The sequence below is a fragment of the Lycorma delicatula genome, chromosome 10 (genome assembly GCF_047948215.1).
Source record: "Lycorma delicatula isolate Av1 chromosome 10, ASM4794821v1, whole genome shotgun sequence".
Taxonomy (NCBI): domain Eukaryota; kingdom Metazoa; phylum Arthropoda; class Insecta; order Hemiptera; family Fulgoridae; genus Lycorma; species Lycorma delicatula.
Window position 1 is genome coordinate 117448932 of NC_134464.1, and position 19843 is coordinate 117468774.

At 27.9% G+C, this 19843-nt stretch overlaps 1 protein-coding gene across 1 annotated transcript in view; it reads right to left on the reverse strand.

Annotated features, from left to right (window-relative positions):
- The window catches only part of LOC142330983 (uncharacterized), a 167249-nt gene extending 154707 nt beyond the window's left edge, over positions 1–12542 (reverse strand). Inside the window, exon 1 of the mRNA XM_075376478.1 lies at positions 12449–12542. The gene's annotated coding sequence lies outside the window, so the exon portion shown is untranslated. The remainder of the gene's footprint in view (positions 1–12448) is intronic.
- Positions 12543–19843: the final 7301 nt, after the last annotated feature.

Here is a 19843-nt window from a genome sequence, read left to right on the forward strand (position 1 = left end):
GGTGGTGGTGGTGGAAGTGATAGTGTAACTATTAAACCTCCACCTGACAACGCATCTATAGCTGAAGCAAAACCGGTCGGTTTAGCGATCGCAGGACCAGGTGGTGTTGCTGCTTCTAGACCATCTGCCACAGCAGTTGTTGGTCCAGGTGGTCTGGCGATAGCACGTCCTATAGCAACCGCTATTGCTGGTGTTGGAGGAGGAAATGGTCCACCTATTGTGGTATCCCCAGCAGCAGGACATAGTCCTACAGGACCATTACCACCATCTAATGTACCGGCACAACCTAATGCGATACAAACTAATCCTTATATACCACAATTCTATTACCAACATCCAGCTGTAGTTCACCCTCAAACACAACAGGTCTTTTTATACCCTCTTGGATATTTAAATCCACACGGACGTCAACACCATGCTTAATAATAATATTTACTTATAACAGACTTAGAAAATTGTGAAAAAAATGTTAAAACTTAATAATGAAATACTGTATAAAAATTTAATGAACTCAAGTATTAGATAAATTTGGTTGATGAATTCACTTTAAATCTTAATGGTAATACACAAATGTCCCAGTTTTAGTTCTGAAAAGGTTAGAAATTTAGAAGAATTCTTTTGAGTACAGGTATCATCACTAATGTAATGTAAGGGGCTTTGTGTACATCTTCCAAAGATTATAAATGAACTAATAAAGAAAATTTCCCGAATTGACCCTAATTAACATATTTCTTTCTTAACTGAGTAAAACCTTTCTGAAACAAAATTTAATAGGAATGACATGAATTTTGATAGTTTATCTATTTGGAAGCAAAATTAAATCAAAAATAAATGAATCAGTTTTCATAGTTATTATATTTTATTATGAATACATCTTTTAGGTCAATTAAATGATAATATTTGTTTAATGGTGAAATAAAAATAATTGAATAATATTAAAAATTTAAAACCATTTTGTAAAATACAGTGTAACTAGTATTTAACATTTTATAATAGCTTGTTAATAAAGCATGTGAAGCCTAACTTTCAGACTGAAAGTTCAGCTTACACAATATTTTCAAAAAATAAAAAATGAATAATTCTTTAATTAAATAAAAATTTGGAAAAGTTAACTGACCTTACATCAACAAAAAAAAAAGAAATAAAAATACCCCAAAATTAAATAAGGGCTAATATAAGTAGGATATTGTAGGAATTACAATAAAAAAATTATAAATATAATATCAACATTTTCAATGTTAGTTAATTTATTAAAAAACAAATTAATTTTCTTTACTGTTATTACTATAAAAAGACTGATTTATGTTTCAGAATTTATACCTCTACATAAAATATTTCTGTACTCTTAAATTATCTATTGATGATACTAGTTATGTTTATATTTTATATGAATTAGTAAGAAATATTAACTTTTTTTATTTTAACAACCTGCTCTTAAATAAAAAATGCATGTTAGTGTATTGTGCATACATATATATATATATATATATATATATATATATATATATATATATATATATACATATATATATACTTTTTTATTAGATGTATACTCCTAATTAAGTTTCTAAAATTAATTCACTTTTAATAATCAAAATTACAATTAAAAACAAAAAAAATTTATAAAACAGTCAAATGATCATAAATATTTTTTTAATTTTTAAGTTAAAAAATAGTTTTCTGTATTTTTTTACAATAAAAATATTAAACTTTTCTGTGTTATATTAAACTTCCTTATAATTTTACCTTCCAGAACGGGAGTCTGATTCAATAAAGAATTTATGTAAATGTAAAGAATTTATGTAAATGTAAAGAATTCCACAGAATTGTTTATACCAAACAATTCTGTGGAATGTGTAACAACTTTCCCTAAGAAGTTTGTTCCTGTTCTTTCAGGCGTCTCTTTACTACCTGAAGGAAATGCAGCTTGTTTTGAACTATCAATTAAAAACTATTAATCATTAATGTTCTGCTTACATTCTGATTAAAGGTACCCAAAGGAAGAGATGCTCTTGTCTAGAGTGGGCCAAAATAGTATTTTGGGTTAGAATATTCCAAAATTGGTAATAAACAATCTATTAAGAAAAGTATCAATTCCAAAAAAAAGACTAACTTTTTACATGATATCAGATGCCAATCATTAAAAAATTGCTAATGTTGTATGCTAGTTAATACAATTACAATATAATATCAGATAGAAAATACAATTAAAAACAAATGTATTAATTAGTCATAATAACATAATTTTAGTTTTGTTGTAGTCAAATTACTATAAAAAAAACTACCGAAAGTGTAAGAATAAAAAGGGCCTAAGCCTTTCTCATCAGTCTATAATTACTAAAAAAGTTATTTCTTCCAGCATTTATTTGAATGTCAGTGCAAAATTATTGGCCAGTGATGGGCTACTCTTATCCTGGATAAAAACATGTAAGTTCTAGAAAGATACGAAGATATGGCTCCTTGTTTCCAGGAAAGGGCCAAAATACTCTTTTGGCAGGACTTCTGTAACAATTCATCAAATGTCAAGTCATCTTTTCTCACCACCTACCAATTTTCGTTAACCTCTTTCCCAAGGTTACACTCATGGGATAAAAGCAGGAGTTCGCTGGATTGAGTACCTTCACTTTTGGTCTAGTGAAGGTAATTCTGTTCATGAATATTCTGCTATGGACTTGTTTATTCTGTCATTTATCCAAAAATCTGGAAGTTCCAGGTAATTAAAGCTATACCTTTTATTCTTTCCCTGTATAATAAAATGTAAAATATTGGTGAAAAAACAGTATTTTTACTAACTTTACAGCCATAACCTGGAATTCTGTTAATATGAAAATTACTTTATTATACTGGGCATAACCCATTTGCTATGGCAGATTTTGACTATTCTGATCTCATATTTGTTAGATGTTGACTTCTTTAGTCATTCTTAGACCTATTTCACTAAAAACATACTCGGACAATGTTTTTGACAAGTGCACCATTTATAGGAGGAAGGTGGTCTGAAGAAATTACTTTACAATCCAAGTAATATCTTGACAAAATTAATCTATGAAAAATATATAATTTATTTCCATTTTTTAGGAATAAACATTAGGCGGTAAGCTGAGCTTAAAGGTACATATACTCTTAAGATGGAATAAGTTTCTGTTATATATTCTACCACCATCATTGATGTGAAAAGGAAATAACCAGTCACTTTTCACAGACACGTTATATACCCTTGATAAGTAACTTTATATTATCATGAGCTGTTTCATCTTCAAGTTATTAAATGTACATAAAAACAATCTACAGGTAGGTAAACTAAAAAAACTGAATTAAAAATAGAAGATTTTTGTTATTAGAAAAATAAGAAACATGTGATGAATTTCCAGATTGAGTAACAAAATGAGTAAACAAATAAAATACCTTATACAGAATAGAAACAAATTTGATTAGCCTAGAAAATCTCCTCAAAATCAAAAGGAAAATCTTAAAGAGAATTTATGAACCCAAAAAAACAGAAGGGTATAAAATAAAATCAAATCAAATAAGGAAATCTATAAAACCCAAGAAGATTTGTTAATTGTAATTAGAAAAAGATTATTGAATTTCCTTGGATGCAGATCTGAATGAATCCAAAAAGACTAAAAAAACAAGTTTTAAAATTAAAAAGCCAAATGAAAGAGGAACTTCAAAACCTAAGGATAAAGGAGGAAGACTTTAACGATGTTTAAAATAAGCTATGATGAAAGATTTTTGTGGATGAAGAAAGAAAGAGGACAAGAAAATGAACTAAAGAAGGAAAATGAATGCATTCTGAGAAGATGAAGAAAATATAAAAAAGAACAAAAAAGAGATGATGTTGGGATGGTTTCTAATAGGCCAGTTTGAGATAAAAAAATATTTCAACAAATGATATTATAACAAAAAATTAAAGGGAATGCAAACTTATACAGAAAACAAACGTTTATTTTACTTCTTATAACATTTTTGTAAAACTAAAACAAAACATATCTAAATCAGTTATCAGGAAGTGTCACAGTTTAAAAAATTTTAGTCAAAAGTTGTCATTAATAAATTTATAGGCAAGATATAAACAGACTTCACTTCAGTCTCTGCCTTAGGTGGTTCTTCATCTGAGAGGTCAGTAGTTTGTTTATACTTAAAGAACAACATTCAATACAAATATATTACTTTTAACTTATGAAAAACCCAAATTTCACAAAAAATAGGCCTAATTTTCTCAAATAAATCTTTCATACAATGCACTGTTTTAATAGAAATGCTTTTTTGAATATAAAAAACGAAAACCAACAAGAGAAGACTGATCAAAGTGTAAACCTCTTTGCTGTAACATTACTTAAAAAGTAGACAAATTTGTTTGCTTGAGAAACAGTTAAAGAAGTTAAAAATATGCAAACAACCAAGAGTAAAAGTAACAAGTTACATTATTAATTTTATATTAACTATCCTTTATACTGCTGATCTCCGTGACGGAGTGGTAGCGACTTGGCTTTCCATCCAGAAGTCCTGGGTTCGAATTCTGATCAGGCATAGCATTTTTCATATGCTACAAAATTCCATTTCCATACCCCACATACAAGCTTTAAGTTTATGTGATATCATCAAGCCCAAAAAAAATCCTGTGCTGTTTACTTAAATACTTGTAACTACTTTTTAACTTTATTGAATAAAAACAAAACTGTTACAGCTTTACTGGTAAATTAATATGCAGAACAAGTGATTACTAAAGTTAAGTTATAAATAAGCTAAACAAAATTAAAATATAATTATTAAGAAATGATATAAAAATGAGAGCAAAAATTTGATTGTTTGTAAGATGATTGTTTAGAGATATGTAATGCTTTGTTTTTTCTTTTTATCGTAAATTATTTGTGACAAGTGAATATAAATAAAAATCACTAAACCATTACAAATAAACCATTCTCATAAAAATCTCTGAAACTGAAATTAAGTAACATTCAGTGAGACAATTCTCTGGACAACTTTATTTACAACATAGGTGGAAAATAACCTGCCAAAATGTCAATTAATGCAGAAATTATATAAAACAAAGAATAAAGTATAAACAAAAATTATGGTAATTTATTACTTAGACTTAAAATTTATAAATAAGTTAATTCAATTTCGTTTTCTTACATATTTGTATCTTCTAACATTACTTTTACAAAATGCACAAATTTTGAATATTCTTTTATATTTTGTAGAAGAAGTTCTTCTAACGAACCCTTGGTAAGTTTCTTTCAGAAACTTACCTTACTTATTACTTACTTATTGAAATGAAAACTCTAAAAGGATTTTTGAAATGAATTATTAACACATTTCACAGTCAATTTGAAGATGCTTCTAAATTTATTTGTCATTATGACTAGATGGTACTAAACCGTTGAAGTGTTATTAAACATATTTGCTGTACAAATCATCATTGTACAAGAAATTTTGATGGAAAATAAGTACTAACTTGCCCTAAAGATAAAAAGTAAATTTAAAAACTATTTGGAAAGATTTCTGAATGGAAAGTGCAGGAATAACATACATTTCTGCTACTAATGAGAACTTAGCTTATGATTGAAGCAATAGTTCTGCATTACTTACCTTATTTTTATCAACATACAGTTTTTATACTTTATCTATTTTTAAATAAAAAATAAATTAAATAAACTTTAAAACAATAACAGTATTTAAAAAGTAAACAAATAAAAATAATAGTAATGCTAATTTGTTTATTCTACTTTCTGAAATCTGTAAAAAATGGAGTTGCAGATTTTAGGTAGTCTTGTCTTCAATTTTGAACAACTTCAAAAATTTGAATTTAAAGAGGGATCAGAAAAGTTTTTTTTAAAACTGAACAAGTTGCTTAGATTGTTTTTTTTAACTAATAATCATAATTTTTAAAAAGTTTAATATGTTCAGTTTTCAACATCACAATCTTTACTACTACACTCAACAAGTAATTTTTCCTCTAATCTGACAGAATTTTTTTATAGAATATGACTTCTGATATTATAATTCACCAAATTTAAATCTTACAAAAGCTTTTAATTTGAGAGTACTTAGAATATACATTATCACATAATGTAAAAATATTCTGTTTATTTAGAGCAAATTAATGTTTACTTTATAAATACCATTATCTTAATCTTACATCCTCAACATTTTCAGTTTCAGGGAAAATAAATTCATTAAAAGATTAAATGTAGGAACTAAAAAAAAAATTGAACCTAATTAAAACATTTTAATTTCTTCCATTATTAGCTTATTTTAATTGGTGATGCTCACTATAAATGAAGTCACAGAATTTTACTTCTCAAATGTTAACAATACAAATATTTTGAAAATTTAATTTATGGAATGAAAACATTTTTAAAATTTAGCTAAAATAAATTTAGTTTTTTAATAAATTAAAAAACTACCTCCACGCAAAGAAATATACTTTAGTACACATAATTTAACAAAATGCTACATAATTTAACTCGTGAAATATCTGTAAAAAATATACCAGTGTACTTTACACATTAATGACTCTTTACTGTTAAAGGACTCCCCTTCTGCTTCAGCACACGGTTTAAACAGGGTTTCTGTTTCTGGTAACTAGCCTGGACCTCTTTCAAAAGAATGCTTTTGAGTTTTTTCATCACATTGCACTAGATAATAGAAATATCAAATATTTTTCACTTAATTTTCTAATTTTTGGATCAAAGGGAGCTAAATCAGGTAAATATGTAGGTTAACCTAATTTAACGATTGATTTGTTGCCCAGAAAAATTTCATGATGAGTGCACCTTGCTTTACTCTTTAGTGATGGATGTTCGCAACCACATGTTCATGGACAGGCCATAAACACAGACCTGTTTATTTTCCTGCTGATAAAAAATTCTGCACTATTTCTACATATTTAATTGTCGGTCAGATTATAACAAATTTTATTTTGTTTATATCTGCATACATCATTTTTGTTTTTGCTGCCCATTTCTGGGACCATCGTACACATCTTATCAGCTATCTTTGAATCTTCTATGATACTCAAAGACATTTTACCATTCACCATTTTGAGCTGTTCCAACGTTTCAGTAGGAATTTTAATATCACTGAATATAGTTATAAAAAATTGATTACTCTTTCTAATTCAGTTTCTGAAATATAGCTGTGTTCATATGGTAATGCTTGAACTGAGACATGATACTTGTGTAAGTAGAAAAAAAAAAAATTTATCTGGTTTTCAATGAATAAATGGTTTTTTTTATTAACTGAAGAATTTTGAAATATTTTATCAAAAATAGTTGAAAATAATTATTAAATTCAGTTAACACTTTCTTAAATCTATTTTTTATTTTACTAAACACAAAATTAGAAGGTTCTAAAATAATAACTATTGTCAAATGCCTAATTTTTCTGACTATCAGATTACAGATTGTACTAATAATTCCATTATACTGAATGGGCTCTTAATCTAGGCAACATTTTTGCGAACAGCGATACAATTCTTTGCTGTATAATAAACTTGCATTGCTATTCAAATGATGAAGGTAGTATAAAAATTTTATCAAGAAAAATAATAACTTTAATAACAACATCCTTTTAATGTTGACTTTTAATACATCTAAATTTCAAAATAATTCATATCTTGAATATATTATATTGGGATCATTATATAATGAGATAGAATTCACATTATTTATTGCAATATAAATTACAATTTAATTTTAAAACAATTTACAATTTTTTAATGTTTGATTCAAACAGTAAAGGTTCAAAATCACTTTATTATATGAAGTTACCATCATCACCATGATCGAGAGCCAAGGTTCAAGAGAAACTAAAATTTAACTGTAGTTAAAAGTATAATTACTTTACAATTAATTAATTACATTATCTCAGTGAGCTGACATAAGTCTAAATACGACTCTCATGAATTATACATGTCACTTAATTCTCAGTTCAGTTTTCAATTATCACAATTCCTCTTTTCAGAAATTAATAAAGAAAAATATTTTTTAATTTCATTCATTTTTAAGGTAGACTTTAATAAATTATAAGTATCCATTACACATGAAAATGTTATTTTTTTGATGTTAAATTTTACAATTAAATTATAAAAACTTGCTCTGTAATTACTTTTTACTTAGAGATTATACTTATGTGAAACTTATAATAATACCAATGAATAATATATAATGTGTTAAAATACTATATAATCCCAATTAGGAAGTAACATCAGTACTACAAGTACAATCTGCATTACACTCAGGTACTACAAGGTCTTCCTCAGTTTTAGGTTGATCAAAATTTGTATATTATTATTTTATTTAAAGATATGGATGATTCACATAGCCGATTAACAATAATTTTGTGTAGAAAATATTTTATACCAAATTCTTACTCTCATTAACAGAGTTGCTAATTAAGATATTAAAAAGGAAAAATTTAATTCACATTAATGAAGCTGATAATAATTTACAATTAATCATTTTTTAACATTCAAGGTATGTCTACTTTCAGATTTTTATGTTTTTACGAACACTTACATTTTTTCATTGTGATTTTTTAAAAACCTTTTTAGTATAGTTCTATCTGTTCAATACTAATAAATATATTGAGGTAAAACTAATTATTAAATCATTCTCAGGTGTAAATCAAATTAAAAATTCCACGTTACTTAGTAATTGTTTTTAAAAATTATCCACGATAGACTTCTAAAAAACATTTGATCTATTTAATTTTTTTTTTAGAAAATTGATTGTTTTCGTAGGTAAATAACCAAAACATAGTGATTTAACAGTCTAACACACATTCCACTATATCTTTCCTCAGATAAACACATTTATAAAGTAATGACTAGTATTAATAATCATACATGGTATTATATGATTCATAACATAATGACTTTAGAATCAATGTCCAGATAGTTACAGAAGACAATCAGTTAAAATTTAATTAAGAAGTTATTAAAGAAAATTACCAGAATCATAGTGTAACAATAAGATTAAACAATTTTTTTTAAAAAATGTTGTTTACTGTACAGTAAAAAAAAGAAGAACTGTATAGAATAAAACAAACTATCAGTTTTATGTTCTATTAGAAATGCAATGATGTAACCATTAATCTGAATAAACAGTATTTAAAAAATCTATACAAATAAATACAGTGTTACCTTAACAAAAATTTATTACAATTGGCAATTATGAAAACAGTTTTAATAAAGTAATTATTAAAAATATTATTAGTAGCATCTTTTAATTTTTAAATCATAAATGATAGTGTAGTTTTAACAGACTGAATAGATTATATAAAAAAATGTGAAGAATTAATGTGGATGAAGAAGTACCCATAGATTAAAAAAAGTATAACTGTTACCATACAAAAGAAAGAAAAATGAGCAAATAAATCATACAAATATGATAATTACTGCATTATCTGTCAATCTAACACCTAATTCACTGAAAATACTCACTAGAACAGTCTACAGGAAAATAGAATCTGCAAAAGAAAGTGCACTGGACAATAACCAGTTAAGATTCGATAAAAAGAAGATCTTCGATAAAAAGAAGATCACTTTGGCTTTCAGACTAATTTTAAAAGGGACTTTACTGGAATCATGATTAGCATATTTTTAGAAAAAGTATGTATGTGAGTTATGTACATTCCAACCTTCACACTACTCTTAGAAGGCAGGTCTAAGGAGAAGAACCCATCTTTATGAATTTATAAATCTGGAGAAGACAATTGATAGTGTAAAATAGAACAAAATGTTTAAATTAAAAAAAAAAAAAAAAAATGGACTGAATTACTGGAAAAGGAGGTGATTTTTCAAGATTATTATTAATAGATATCAGGTAATAGGTAAGATTAATAAGAGTAGAAGATAAAGAAATTCAAATTCTGATTTAGAAAGGAATGAGACAAAAATGTAGTCTTATCACAAATTCTTTTTTTATGTATATGTAGAAAAATAATATAAGAATAGAAAGAAAAATTTGAGAATGTAGCAACTAACCCAGGAGAAAAGTTAACATTTTTAGATTTGCTAATGACATTGTTCTTTCAGCAGAAATTAAGAATTTTTTTTTGCTAGGTAGTAAAATTATAAAGAATGTACAATGTAACAATCAAAAGTAAATGATATAAGAAAAGTTTTTGTACAGAAAATAGATTAGTAAAATTAAGATCTAAAAATTACAGACATTTAAAAAACATATATTTATATGGTAAAAATATGTGAGCAATAGGAAAATCAAAAAAATACTTAGAAGTAAAAAAAAACTTAGAAGTATAATATAAAAGGAAGTTAAAGATTATATGGGTTGCTAGAGAATGAAATATACAGAATGAAGAGGTCTTACGACAGTATATAAGATAAAGAATCTGTGACAGAATCATGTTATATATGAAATAGTTTGACAAGTTACATAGAAGATATCTTTGAGGTGCTGGCCTTGTGGCACAAGTGGTATCGTCTAGGCTTTCATCTGTAAGTCCCAGGTTTGAATCCTGGTCAGGCATGGCATTTTCACGCCCTACAAATCATTCATCTCATTCTCTGAAGAAATACCTAATGATGGTCCTGGAAGTTAAAAAAGTTTTAGAGGAAGAAACTCAAGCTCTGATTTAGAAAGGAATGAGACAAAGATGTAGTCTGTTTCCAAGTTTCTTTTTTTATGTTTAAAAAATTACACCTTCTTTTACATAGCGTACTAAAAAGGTGTACTTTTTAGACTCACTGCTCTAGTCAGTCTTTTCAGTGACTGAGAAGTTGGACTGATAGTGCAGTAGTTTTCATATTTACCTACTCATTTTTTTCTTTTGTATCGTAACAATTACACTTATTTTAATCTATGAGTACTTCTCCATTCAGATTAACTCTTTACTCTTGTGTAATTTAGTCAGTCTGTTACAAAAAAAAAAAAAACAAAGGTGTCAAAACCAATTCTTTAGCCTTTGCAGGCAACATATCCCTACTAGCTAAGACATGGGATGAAGCCAAAGAACAGGCTATAGAATTTGAAAAACAAGTAGCAAAATTACGTTTCAAAATCTCCTTCAAAAAGATAAAAATAATGACAAACATCAAAAACCCACTAAGAGCTCTTAAAATTGGAGAGCAAAAGATAAAAATAGTCAAAGAATTTAAATATTTCAGAGAATGGATCAGCTGGAATAAGAGAAAAAGGCAATGGAAGCCATTAGAAACAAATTCGAACTAGCCTTTCAACTCACCAAAATTACCTACAACAAAATATCTCTATCTGGAATGGAAAGATACAACACTACCACATGGTAATCAAACCAGCAGCCCTGTATACAGCTGAAACATTATCTATCATCAACTACCAGTTCAATCGAAATAGAGATCAAAGAAAGGAAAATCTTAAGAAAAATCCTAGGCCCCAAATTCCAAAACTAATCTACATCAAAAACCAACCCTATACTAAAAAACAGAAAAATTCTCAGACAATTAAAAAAGAAGAATCGATTTCTACACATATTCTCAAATTAGCGCAAACAGACTGACCAAACAAATCTTTGATTATTTCCACAACAAAAAACCAAACCAGATTGGTTCTAAAAAACAGAAAAATATCTAATAGCACTCCAGATCACAGAAAGCATGCTCCTGGACAAAACCGCCAAAACAATCACCAAGGACAAGAAAACAAGTTTTTAAGTGAAAACCAAACGTAAATTCAATTCTCCAAAGAAAGGAAAGTAAGATCGAAAAGAATGAAACAATACTGAGCTAAAAGAAGTGCACAGAACACATAAAAGTGGTTAATCGAACATACCCCAACTGGAGTGAAATAAAAAAGAAGTAGAAAAATAACATTTAATGAATGCTAAAACTCCTAACTGTCGCCAAAAATCATCAATTATGAAACATCTACTTGCAAATTCTTGCAAGTAATTAATGTAAATGAAACTTCCTTCAACAGCACTTCTTTATCAAAGAAATTAGCTTTAATTTTTAAGCACAAGATTTGATAAAAAATTGTTGCATCTACGTCATTCTACCTAATGGCATAGAATGTTACAGTTAAATTTCAAAAGAACTGGAAAATTTGATTGGGAATAAGCGTTTCATAAACACAAAAACAGATGAACTGCAAAAAATTGAATTAAAAATACAATCGCTTCTCTCTTTCAAAAACCAAAATCGCATAACCTCAACTTTTGTGATTAACTATAAAAACAACTTTACTACATTTTTTACGAATTGACAAATCATTGCCATGAGCCGTTTCCACTTTTCTATAACGTGTTCAAATTCTAGTTAAAAACTATAGTCCTTACGGAATTTTATACATATGTTGGTAGATTTGACATCAAATAATACGTTATAAATAACATTAAAATCGTTGATATGCTTAAAAAAATAAGCTTATGTTGTCCACAATGAATGAAAAAAAAATAAGAATATTGACCTCGAGAAATAACAAAATTTGTATAATAATACCTTAATCAGTTTCGCTTCATCTTTTTTCAAGTGCGTTACGAACAAAACCTTCTTGCTTATAATAAAACAACATGTTTCTATGAACAGATTTACTATCCCACGGCTTGATTAATCTATTTTCATGGTTTGTATTTTTTTATAAAAAAAATACCAAAATATTTATATAAACTCTAAACAAATACGTCGCTTTAAAAAAAAAACAAACCTTTTTTGTTTATTATAAGAGTGTTTATAAATGTAATAGGTAATAAATAATTTCTAATAAAATAAATAAATAACGGCTGATTAATTTTACAATATATTGAAAGTAGTATTAAACAATGTTAAACCTATAAAATAGGCCAAGTTTAGTATTATTTAATTATTGCGAAGTTTTAGAGATGACCAAACAAATTCAAGTTAACAGTATATGCCAAGAATTGAAACAATAGATTATTGTTGGCATTTCAATCGATTTATATTACACTAAGAGTCAATACGCAACAATTACTGACCTATGGTAATTTCGTGTACATGCATACGTGAAATCGTGTATATATATATATATATATATATATATATATATATATATATATTTGAATTTATTGCATTCACATATTAAATAATTTACATTAAATGTTACTGACATTATTTTTTTTTTTCAACCATAATTCTTCAACAAGTTTCGACAGTTATCATCATCATCAGAAAATATTTAATTAAATATTTTCACAGATTTCACTCATTTTTCGGTTACATAAACATTAAATTATAGATATATAAAATTTTAAAAATACATGCTGTTTAAACTTTGGCCATCAAGAAGTCTAGATTTAACGCCTTCTGACAACTTTAAGTGGGGTTTTATAAGACAGTTTTTGTACTCCCTGTTCTGTTGCTGTAGGTGATTTAAAACAATGTACCACAAACATTGTTGCTATGTTGACCTAATGTAATGCTTTGACGTATTTTAAATGTCAAAATCTTTTGTGTGACTCACAATGCATACACGACTGATACAAACTTTAAGAAATTCCCTGCAAAACCTTGTAAGTAATAATCTCCACATTTGAAAAATAATTTTTTTACAAACCATTGGAAGTGTTTATCTCATTAAATAATAGAAATTATCATCAAAAAAGCTCCTTTCTGTACCATATAAGAGTTCCTTTCTGTTGTCTATCATGTACAAACAATATATATTTATTTAGATAGTTTCTATTAATTCCTTTTAAAATTCTCTTTCTATATCTTAGTCTGTACCAGATTACATGTTTACCAGTACATTAACATTTACACCGTACTATATCTGCAGCTGTGTCAGGCCTGGCAAGCTGGTAGCAGTAATTGAGTTTGCCTATACACACGTACCCAGACTTGGCACTAGCTGGAAACCTGGTAGGAGAAATATGTACTTATTCAAAAAATAACAACTTAACCACCTAATGTTGATGAATTTGAATTTAAAAAAAAATACATATATATATATATATATATATATATATATATATATATATATATATTACTTTCCTGGAAAATATAGCTAGAATAGAATATTAAAAGGGAAAATATGGAGATCAAGTCAAAAATGGGTTAACCGTTTTTCGTACAGATCTTTTTAGAGTCCAGATAGTTGATCTACATAGACCAAAAATACAAACGAACGTATGATGATGGATGAATGATGAATCACACTGGTTTTGGTCTTATATCTCAGGATTGACTGAACCGATTTTCTTCAAATTGGGCTCAAATATACATACATAGCATTAATGATATTAATTTTTTTCAAAATTCGTTCGAGGGTGAAGGGATACTACAAAAAAAAACAATTTAAATTTTCTTCAAAGGTATTTCAGAAAAAGAGAACTTTATTTAAAGAAAATTTGTTACCTACAAAGCATATATAAAATCCAACATTTTTTTATTTAATATTAAAAAAAAACTAGTTAAACTTTAACACTTTTAGCTTATCAGAAAATATTAATGTAGTACACATTCCGTATTTAGTGATATTTGTGATTTTTATCATAAATGCCAATTAACTTTTGCAGAATGATAAAAATAATTGATGTAGATATGATTATGATATGCATAAATAGAAGTTTTTAGAGTGAAAGGAAATAAAAAATAATATGTTTATAAATGATTTTACAGTACCAGTTATGAAGTTTGGTTTTGCGCAGAACGAAGACGATGCCAGAGGTAAATGTGAATTGTCAGTTTTACAATCGTGTTTTTTGCTTATATTTTTTACTGTGCACTGCGATAATGATAGTAATATTTATACTATTGGTATCTGAAAACAGAAGGCAAAAAGCATTTAAATGCTGTGTATTCATGATTTTATCTCTAAAATAATTGATGATAAAATATGACATGAAGATGATAGTTTTATATTCAGATGCTGCTGGCAGTCAAAATAAAGATATTATTATCATATCTTTTTTATCTTGGCTGTCAAAACATTTTCTTTGCAGATTGAAGATATATACTGTAACAGATCACTCCTACTGTATTTGAGACTGAAACTTAGGGTTATATTCTCAGAAAAATGAAAACAGTTGAAGTAATTGAAAGGTTTTCAAAAGTTTTTTTGATATTTGTGAATGTCACAGTTTTCCTAATAATTTTAAAATTATCAACCAGTAGATTTATTAAAACGTTGGTTATCCATGTTTGAAAACCATATTTTCAAAGTACTTTTTTCTTTTTCAGTTTAAACTCATTCATCCTCTTCAGAGGATGAGGATGTTATGTATGAATGTAAATGAAGTGTAGTCTTGGACAGTATCAGGCCGACATTCCAGAGCTGTATGGTTTTCAAAGTATTAGTGAGAAAAAACTTAAATGGACTATCCAAAAATACATCATTATGAAGAATGCTAGTGAGTACTGCATGTTAAATACTTACAAGTGGATTCCATTAAGTCCTTAAAATGACATAAAATTTCAAAGAAGTGGAATTGATCCTTCTAGAAATCAAAATTGAAGAAGCAAAAGTAAAAGACTTCATTGCTGCCATATATATCAGAAGAAGATCGACTGTGGTTAAAAAAAATATATAATAAAAGTATTGAAGTAGTAATAAAAGTAATATCTGTTTAACTATGCTTTTTATGCTTTTTCTTTGTATTTAGTTTCATTTTTATAAAGAACTAGCCAGTCAGGGCTTGCTTTGCTTGTCCTTCCAATCAAACCAGGGGGTTCCACCGCCGTGAAACCAACCGTGTTCATTATCTTCATGCTTGTGAAAATTATACTGATAAATAACAAGCAATTCCTGTTCAATTTATAAAAACTATCAGTGTATTGTAATTTTTTTCAGAATAACATTTCTGTCAGTACAGGGTTTGAAACTTTGAGTGATGGTTACCCTTCCTTCTTATGAGTAGCTGGTTACCCATTCTTCTTATGGGTAAAAACATTTGCACTGTTCTTAGTGTTAACTGACAAACACCACAAGCAGGTGAATGTACTGATTTTTTTTTATTTTATGCTTGTTTTTTGAATAGTCCATTTAGAGGGCATGCTTAATCAACTTTTTAGCTCATGCTTCTTTCATTTTTCTAGAGTGGTGTTCTTTGTTTTCTTGAGTCCATTTTCTCCCTCTTCTACAAGTGAGTTTTTTCTTCTCCTGAAACTGTAATTCCTGCATTGTTTTTTTCTAAATGTTGCTCTGTCTTTTAAAATGTCTGAGTCTATTGAATTGTTTACTAGGTTATGCTTTTACTTTTTCTTGTTTTTTTTTTTTTTGGAACAGTTTGTGAACATAATCTAAAATAAAGACTTGTATACAATATTTACAGCTTTTCTCTGTAATATATATATACAAATTGTTCCCACAGGAGACCCTGGAGCAAGCCATATACAGTTGCTCATCGACACTGACTCTCCAAATAGAGACCAGCAACTAGTGACTTATTTACTGTCCTCGAAAAAGAAACTTTAAGTGGAAACTGCAGTTGTCTGAAAGTGAAAGGGGAGTCTAAAAGAATGTACGGCGTACACTGTGGAACTTTTAAAGGTTCTTTTTTCTATAACCGAAGAGATGTAAAAAAAAAAACCTAAGAAATCTTTTTTGTAGAAAATTTAGTTTCAAACGCTGCAAGTGGTCTTAGAATTCGATTTGATGAACGGTTTTTCCATAGTAAAGTTGAATATCTTAAGGAACATAATCGGGTTTTCACAGCAAGCCAATAAAACAATCATCTTGAAACGGTGAAACATTTCACATTTCTTAACGGTAATTGTCCTATGTTCTTTCCAGGCATAAATATATATTCATGAAAAATGTTAGCTCTATCGGTTAAGTAATTTTTGAGTGAAAAAGTAACAAACTCGCAGAAACCACCAAAGTATATCTATATATTTATAAGTATATATAAGTGTAATTATTTACTATAAGTATATACATTTATATCTACATAAATAAAAGACAAACATCGTTTTGCATGTGCCCCAATAACTCAAAACTATTAAACCGATTTCGCTGAAAATATCACAATTTATTATTATTTGTCCCGGGATTGTTTACATGTTATTAGTTTCGTAATATTTAATAACATAATATTTAATCACGCTTAAATGTCTGAGGAAACGATATTGACATAGACAATGATCGATATCTCTCGATATATACAACGGCATTAAATTTTGTTAAAGAAGTTTTAGGTAATTTATTTATACATTTTTACTTCCTTGTACGAACTAAAGAAAGTATTGCGATCGCGAAAAATTTTGGTTTTCAGATTTAAACGGAAATATCCATTTTGACCACCCATGAATCCATTTTGACTAGTTCGGCTTGACATCTGTACGTTCATATGTATGTATCTCGCATAACTCAAAAACGATTAGCTGTAGGATGTTGAAATTTTAGATTTAAGACTATTGTAACATCTAGTCGTGCACCTTCCCTTTTGATTGCAATCGACTGAATCAAAACTGTCTAAAAAAGCCCAAAATCCAAACATATCTGAATTTTGGACTTTTTCTTAACTGCAGTAATAAGTCCTCTGAGATGTTTTCAACGATGTGTCATAAGTGGTACTTATTTTCATCGGTTAACCAAATAAAATTTTAATTGATGAAATATTTGGATGTTACATCAGTTCGAATCAGACTTCACTCCTTTTTTTAACTTTTTTTTTTTTTTTTTAATTTAAATGTTCTGATTTGTTAATTAACCTATGATTAACCTATGATTAACTAAAAAAAAAAAAAAACATGAAAAAATATCAGAAGTTATTAATTAAATAAAATTTTATGTATTTTTCATTTTAAAAGAAATGTGTATATGTAATTTAATAGGTGTACATGAAAGTCACGTGGTATCCACATCAGATTTTTATGATTTATATAGTAGCGTAGTTGGTGAGGTTTGAAATGTGGTAAAACTTCTGGCAGTGGCGGAGCATTGCCGAGTCCACTAGTTTATAATAGATAAAAACTATTTTCGTATTTAGGTGTATTATTCAGAGTTCCAGCGTTCAAATCATAGTAAAGGCAGTTACTTTTATACTGATTTGAATACTAGATCGTGGATACTGGTATTCTTTGGTGGTTGGGTTTCAATTAACCACACATCTCAGGAATGGTCGAGCTGAGACTGAAAAAGAATATACTTCATTTATACTCATACATATCATCCTCTGAAGTAATACCTGAACGGTAATTCCCGGAGGTTAAACAGGAGAAAATAAAGAAAGGGTGTATTATTCATTTTTCATGGTTTATATGAAATAATGGCAATAGTGTTATTACAGGAAAAATTAAAGTAACGATATTTATTTTACATAAAAAATATTACACCTATTACCAGCTGCTCAATCATTTCTTTATTTCATATTTTAATGTCTTTTTTTAATATTTTTTATTACATAACACAAATTGTTGAATTGTAAAATAATCGACTTAGATGTCAATAACCGTAAAATAAGACTGTTTTAAAAAAATTAAATTATGATTACTTGATTATTAAAAAAAAACTTAAATATTTAATTAATTAATCCATTCATTCATTAAAATTACAAGAAGAAATTAATTTGTAAATTCTTTTGGTCACTATGATCTTTTCCTCTGTTCTAATGAATGATTTGCACATTCCTAGCCTAAGGTTCATTTTATACATATCTAATTATTACTATGATTCAACTAATTCTATTAGTAAATTAGAATTAACCGATATTATCATTTTATAAGATCAATTGTATTTCAATAATAGATCTGCGAATTGATAATTTCACGAGTAATCTATTCTCGTTTTTGTTTTCTTTAACTTTTATTTTTACTATTTTTACAATTTGAACTGGAGGGTTCTTATTTTTGCATTATCATAATACCAAGTAATATTTATTAATACACCGATTCAAAGTACATAATAAAAAAAAGATTGAGTTTCTTTTTTCATGATTACTCATCATATTACATTTAATTTATCTTGTGTCATTGTGTGTGTGTGTGTGTGTGTGTGTGTGTGTGTGTGTGTGTGTGTGTGTGTGTGTGTGTGTGTGTGTGTGTGTGTGTGTGTGTGTGTGTGTGTGTGTGTGTGTGTATGTGTGTGTGTGTGTGTGTGTGTGTGTGTGTGTGTGTGTACGCGCCCGAGCTTATTTACGTGTTAAAAAGCGGATGAAGGTTATGTATACATATGAAACTTTTTAAACAGGAATAAGATAGCCAAAACTCGGATAAATGAAAAATATGTTTTGACAAAAATACATTTTTTTTTTTCAAATGAATACAGGTATTTATTGACTGATCAGAGCCTGATGAAATCAGGCCTAGCCTTTTTGCGCCAACTTTATACGTAACTTTATTCAAAAACTCCTCTGAAACAATTTGACCAAATATTTTTAATTTTTGCATGCATGTTATATACTATTCACAAGGTGCACAATTCAATTTCTAGGTATATTGGTATATTAAATCGTGGATACCGGTGTTCTTTGGTGGTTGGGATTCAATTAACCACATATCTCCTGAGACTGTACAAGACTACACTTCATTTACATTCATACATATCGCCCACTAAGTATTTTTTTTTCTTGTTTAGCCTCCGGTAACTACCATTCAGATAATACTTCTAAGGATGAATGAGGATGATATGTATGAGTGTAAATGAAGTGTAGTCTTGTACATTCTCAGTTCGACCATAACTGAGATGAGTGGTTAATTGAAACCCAACCACCAAAGAACACCGGTAACCACGATCTAGTATTCATCCCTGTAAAAATAACTGGCTTTACTAGGACTAGAACGCTGGAACTCTTGACTTCCAAATCAGCTAATTTGGGAAGACGCGTTTACCACTAGACCACTCTCTTTTTCCTGTTTAGCCTCCGGTAACTACCGTTCAGATAATACTTCAGAGGATAAATGAGGATGATATGTATTAGTTTAAATGAAGTGTAGTCT